The sequence below is a fragment of the Octopus bimaculoides genome, unplaced genomic scaffold, assembly GCF_046866305.1.
Source record: "Octopus bimaculoides isolate indiv1 unplaced genomic scaffold, ASM4686630v1 contig206, whole genome shotgun sequence".
NCBI classification, from domain to species: domain Eukaryota; kingdom Metazoa; phylum Mollusca; class Cephalopoda; order Octopoda; family Octopodidae; genus Octopus; species Octopus bimaculoides.
This window is the reverse complement of record NW_028315456.1, coordinates 36,052-42,249: the sequence shown is the minus strand read 5'-3', so window position 1 is coordinate 42,249 and position 6,198 is coordinate 36,052.

The window sequence follows — 6,198 nt, the reverse complement described above, 5'->3', positions numbered from 1 at the left end:
GCTGAGGATAGCCCTGCATTTAAATTGATGTAATGATTGCACTGTTCAATTAAATGGAGCCGCTTGAAACGGTCGTACTGCATCACCTCTGGATGTCCTGTTGTTTATTTTTATATATGTGTATGGAGAGAGTATGTATGTATGTATATATGTATGTATGTATAAGTAAGATTCAGTTGAATTAGGTACTTAAATTGAGGCATAATATACACCTCGGGATAATATACATACACAATAATAATATTATGCAAATATCAAACTTGGTATATAAAGACCAGCCAGATAATATACCTGCAGTGCATGTAGACAATTAGACCCAGCTAAGATTAATAATAATAGTAGTAATATTACTTTATCCCTAATAACAACTTTAATAATCTTAATGATGTAAATATCAACAGTACTAAAGATCCTTCTAACCCTTTAGATAATGATTTGCTTGTAGATTTGCTTGTAGATTTGCTTGTAAATTGTAATTATAACAACAATAATTTGTCTACGCGTAGAAATGAGGGTATTCTGAATATTAGTAGTAAACAAGACGTGACTGTGAATAATGTAGTGAGAACCGAGAACTTGCACCCATCAGCTAACCTAGATTATTACCTATCTTTGACTAGACTGGAATCTTACGCTTATGAATATGCTGCGAAACCAGTAGTGGTGTAGACCAGATATTTGGTGTGAATGGCACCAGTAGACCACCAGAGGTACCCTCTTTATCCCATACGCAACCCATATACGTTGATTGTATAACCGCTAGAGATAAAAACCATGACTGGAGAGTTAATATAACTAATAATACCAATCATAGTAACAAAAGAAGTGGCGACGTAATCCTTGATAATAACCCAACGAACTTTAATAGCATCCCCGATAATGGTTCTATGATTATAAATAATATGAAAGTAATAATAAAGGTAATTTCAATTGTAGGAAAAGGTCTCATTGTCCCCTATTAGGCCGATGTTTAACTAGGAATGTAAATACAAATTTACAGTTATGACGGATACTAGTAATTATAGTTATATCGGGTGCTCTGTAGATACGAAAAAAAAAATGATTTCATAACCACCTCTCAACTTTTAGACTTAGACATAATGTCAATAACACGTACATATCTACGAAAATCTGAAGAATAATACTATTAAATTCGGTTTAAAGTGTTTATGGGGATATCCTTCAAAGAAATTTCATATTTACTCTTGCCGTCCTGTTAAAGTACCAGAAGTGTCATATAAGTATGGTTGACGAGTTAAGAAGTAATTAAAATTCAGTTAAACTAGGTACTTAAGTTGAAGCACCAAGTCAGTGCAGTATTATTTTGATTATATACATACATACATACATACATACATACATACATATATATATATATATATATATATATATATATATATATATATATATATATATATATGTATATGTATATATATATGTATATGTATATATATATATATATATATATATATATATATATATATATATATATATATATATATATATATATATATATATATATATATATATATATATATATATATATATATATATATATATATATATATATATACAGGGTTTGGACAAAATAATAGAAACACCTAGCATCATAATTTTGAAATATCCATCAAACCGTTAAAAGCTTGTTTATTTTTACGTTTTGGGATTTATTATTAGTGTTGCTTAATATGTTTTCCTAAAATTTCTGGTTCTTTTCAGATATCATCAGAGACAGGTAATTAATATTCATTAAAATGACAGATCTATCGGACTTTCAAAGAGGTCAAATTGTTGGTCCTCGTATGGCAGGCGCTAGCGTAACGAAAACACCCGAAATGCTAGGTGTATCAACAAGTACTGTCTCGAAAATAATGATAGCCCTTGAGAGAGCGGGAAAAACCTTCTCGTCGAAACAAAACTCCGGAAGAAAACCCAAATTTTCAGATAGGGACTGTCGGGCTTTTACGCGAATTGTTAGAAAAGATCACAAAAGTACAGCTCCCAATATTCCTGCAGAGCATAATGATCACCTTGAGAATCCAGTTTCCATAAAAACTGTTCACCGGGAGCTGCACAAAGCCGGATTTCACTGCAAGGCTGCAATCAGAAAACCACTATTTTCAAAAACAAATGTTGCAAAGCGTTTAGAGTGGAGTAAACACCTACAGAATTGGTCCCTAGAGCAGTGGAACAATGTTATTTTCTCGGACGAGTCATCCTTTACCTTATTTCTGACCACCGGCCGAGTATACGTGTGGAGACAGCCAAAAGAAGCATTTGACCCAGACTGTCTTCTTCCAACTGTTAAATATGGAGGACGATTTCTGATGATCGGGGTGGGTGGGCTATATCTTGGAAATCCGCCGCCCCAAGGGTTTCCTTTTATGGCAGAATTAATAGTCAAGACTATTTACGCATTTCATCTGGTCAAATTCATCCTATGGTTGCGGAACTGTTTCCGGACGGAAACGCAATCTTTCAGGATAATAATGCATCAATTCACACAGCTAAAGTAGTTACTGAATGGCACGATGAACATTCTAGTGAAGTTGAACATCTTATCTGGCCACCACAGTTCCCAAATCTCAATATCATTGAACATTTATGGTGCATTTTAGAAAAACAAGTAAGGAGTCGATATCCTCCGCCACCATCACTACAAGAACTGGAGACTGTTTTAGCTGAAGAATGGACAAAAATTCCTTTGGACACAATTCAAACTTTGTACGCGTCCATACCTCGTAGAATTCAAGCTGTAATTACTGCTCGGTGTGTGCGCCTGTGCATAAGCTCTTTCGTATGAATGTGTGTATGTATGTGGAGAGCGAGCGAGGAATAGAGAAGGAAAAAGAGAGTGATAGGGAGAAAAAGACAGAAAATGGAGGTTACAGGAAAAAAACGTAAAACATAGAAGTGAAAGAGGGCATTCATATCATTATATAATATCTAATTACGTCAAATTAAAATCAAAATGTTCAGGCAACACATTAACTAGGATTATTCAAAACGATCACAGAATGTGAGGTGTATTGTATAGTGATGCAAAATGAAGAGTATTAACTTTCATTCACACTATACAATGTAGCCAATTTCGTTTTTGTTCGTGTGTTGAAATAATTTTTGTTGTGTCTGGAGAGAGTCATAGTGCCTTAATATAAAACACTCACCGGTTCAATTTCCACTCATTTATTTATTTTGATACAAGATTTTGTTGTGTGCGTGTGTGTGCGCGCCAACGTGCGTGTGTGTTTGTGTATGTATATATGTATATGTACGTATGTATGCATGCATATGTTTGTGTATGTATGTGTGTGTATATTGAGCGTATTCGCGAATTTGTGTGTGCCTACCTGAGTGTTTGTGTATGCATGTGTATGTGTACTTCTGCCTCCTTATATGTGCATGTTTGAGCGTGTTTATGTGTATGAGCTTGTGTATGTACGTGCACCTGTTATGTATGCATGTGTATCTCCATATGTGTCTTTGTGTGTATGCGTGCGTGTAGTGTGTGTGTATATATATGTTCGTGTGTTTCTGTCTAGTTGTGTGCGTGTTTGTCCGTACTACCTATATATCTATCTGTCTTCTTACCTATTTATCCACTCGCCCACCCACCTACTTATTACCTACCTATTTATAAATGTATCTATGTATGTATACTCTGTGGGTATTAGGTATATCTGCCTTCTACGTGTATTTCTTATTTAGTACGTGGGACGTTTTATTTAAGAGGACGTACTCTTGTATTTGTCGAAGTGACGGGTCCATCGGGTTCTTGGATAAAATGCGAATGTCAGTTTGGCCCAGTGTGCCTCCATGTTAGTCTTTGGTATCTTGACAGAGTATAGAGGACTGTTTATTGTGATCATTCCCCACCACCACCATCAAAGTCAATTTATCCTCTCCTCTATGCTCCTAGATGTCTCACCAATGTATGTCATGTTTCTGTCCTTACAAGCACTTCACCTTATGTTGTAGACTACGTTTCTAATCTTACAGTTAATGCCAGGGTTAATCTTACATACTACGCAGTTCTCATTAATAGATGTTGTGTTCTCGAAGGGGTACGTCCTGCATAATTGTGATCTGACGGAGCTCCCTGGTTTCTCAATGATCTTAATGTTGAGTTTGGCCTCTCTCAGAGACTTCCTAAATCTATAGGCTAATTTCCTATAGGGTGTGGCCTCTACAAACATCACTCCTTCATATTTGTCAGCCCTGTACGGTGTGTTCACTTTGTCTGTTTTGTCACAAATGTGTATACTATTCCAGTTTTTACTCGTCTATCTAGGACGGGTAACACTGGCATCATTACATATGATTTTATCTAATTTTTTTGTAGCTCCCCTGTGAACCCGAATCCTATTTTTCTGGTCATATCCAGAGAATTGCATGCGATGCAATGAAGTTCTGTTTATGCTTCCTTGTTTCATAGGGTTCTCATAGGGGTGGGGGACACGTTGTTCATTATCCTAACTAGGTCTGTTATTAGTATGTTAATTTTCATTTTGTGTGACAAGGCTGAGTTCTTGTGAGCAACATATTTAGAAGCTATGGATTTTATGTAGTAGGAGTGGAGGAGCTGCACTCTGTTGTTAAGTCTCTAACCAATGTTCAGTATCAAAGACAGGGAATTTATTATTAAGATGCCTAATGTGCTAATCTATAGTTACCTTGATGCTTTGGTGGATGGAGTTAGCTACATTTTAGATGCTCTCCTTTATGCCCCTCTCGATTTCTTTGGTACAGTTACATGGTGTTGTCTTAACTAGAGTATTAATATCGTCTACATACCTTCAGTAAAGCAATATTGTTAGAGATTCTTGAAGCTTTTTTGTCCTACCTGATCATGAAGAGGCCGGCCACATCCCCAGCCATTCCAACATCAAATGGTTGCAGCTTGGACCCGCATATAAATTTTCTTGTTAAACTTCACTATGTGGTTCTTTAAGGTGATTTTTCACGCTGGCTCCTATAGCGTGCACAATAATTCTTTTCACCTGATTGTCATTTTCAAGGTTCTAGGTTGGCATGGCCCAGCCACTTCAGCGCTCTGTGATGCTTTTCTCCACTGCCGAGATGATGGTAGTTGGTCTTTCCTTTTCTAATCTGGTAAGATAGAATCTACTTCGGTCACGGTTGTCTAGGTAGTTATGGTCATAGGTTAGTTTTAAGAGGCCCAGTTCCTTTGTGTTGACTTCGCGGAAATCTACTTCGCTCTCACAGATAATCTCAATAGATTTTCCACAGCAAAATCTGTGTCTATAGATGGGCAGTGTGAAACCATATCCATGCGACCTACTACACAACCTGCAAGGTCGTTGGAGTGGTTGCACTATTGATTCTACTGAGGTAGTCCTCCGTGCTGACACAGACATATAGGGACGTTTCATTGAGAGGAAGCATGATAGATTATAGTTGCTGGATATATTCACCCTGCAAACTGGTCTGGTAGGGGACCCCATAACAAGGTCTACATAGGTCTTCCATAACCCAGTACAGCGTAGGAACGGCGTTGTTGAATGCTTGAAAATTTTGTGTGGTCTGTTTTTGGGGTTGGAGTATGTCACACCACATTCCCATGTGCGTGTTGAGAGGTTTTTCTACTTTTTCAAAACAAATATATGGTTATAAATCAGCTGGCTACGATGTGGCTCTGGGAGCAGTGAGTGTGTTTTAGATGTATGCCTTTGTTTATAGTTACCAAAATAAAGAAATTATTTTTTGTAACAATAAGGAATACAGAAAGATCTTAAAATGTATACATTAGCTTAGCAACCATGAAAACTAGATCATCAGCATATAGAAGTTACCATGAACTTCCAGTCTTGAACTCTTCTATGATGGCTTGTAGGGCTTTGGTGAACGCGAGAGGACTGAGGACTGAAATATTATGGACTCCTTCCCTCACGTCAAATTCGTCACTTCAATCGTTGTTGACTCTCACATTACTTACCGCATCATTCTACTTGGTTTATATAGCTCTCACTATCCATTTGTCTACACCTAGTTTCTTTAGTGACCACCAAATATCTAATCGTGGTACCTTGTCAAATGTGTTTCCCAAATCAACGAATGCCAGCAACAGCGGTTTAACCTAAGCCAAGTATATCTCTTGCAACTGTTTCACAATGAAGATTGCATCCGTGATACTTTTTCCGGACACGAAACCGAACTGCTTCTCATCTAGGTCTACTC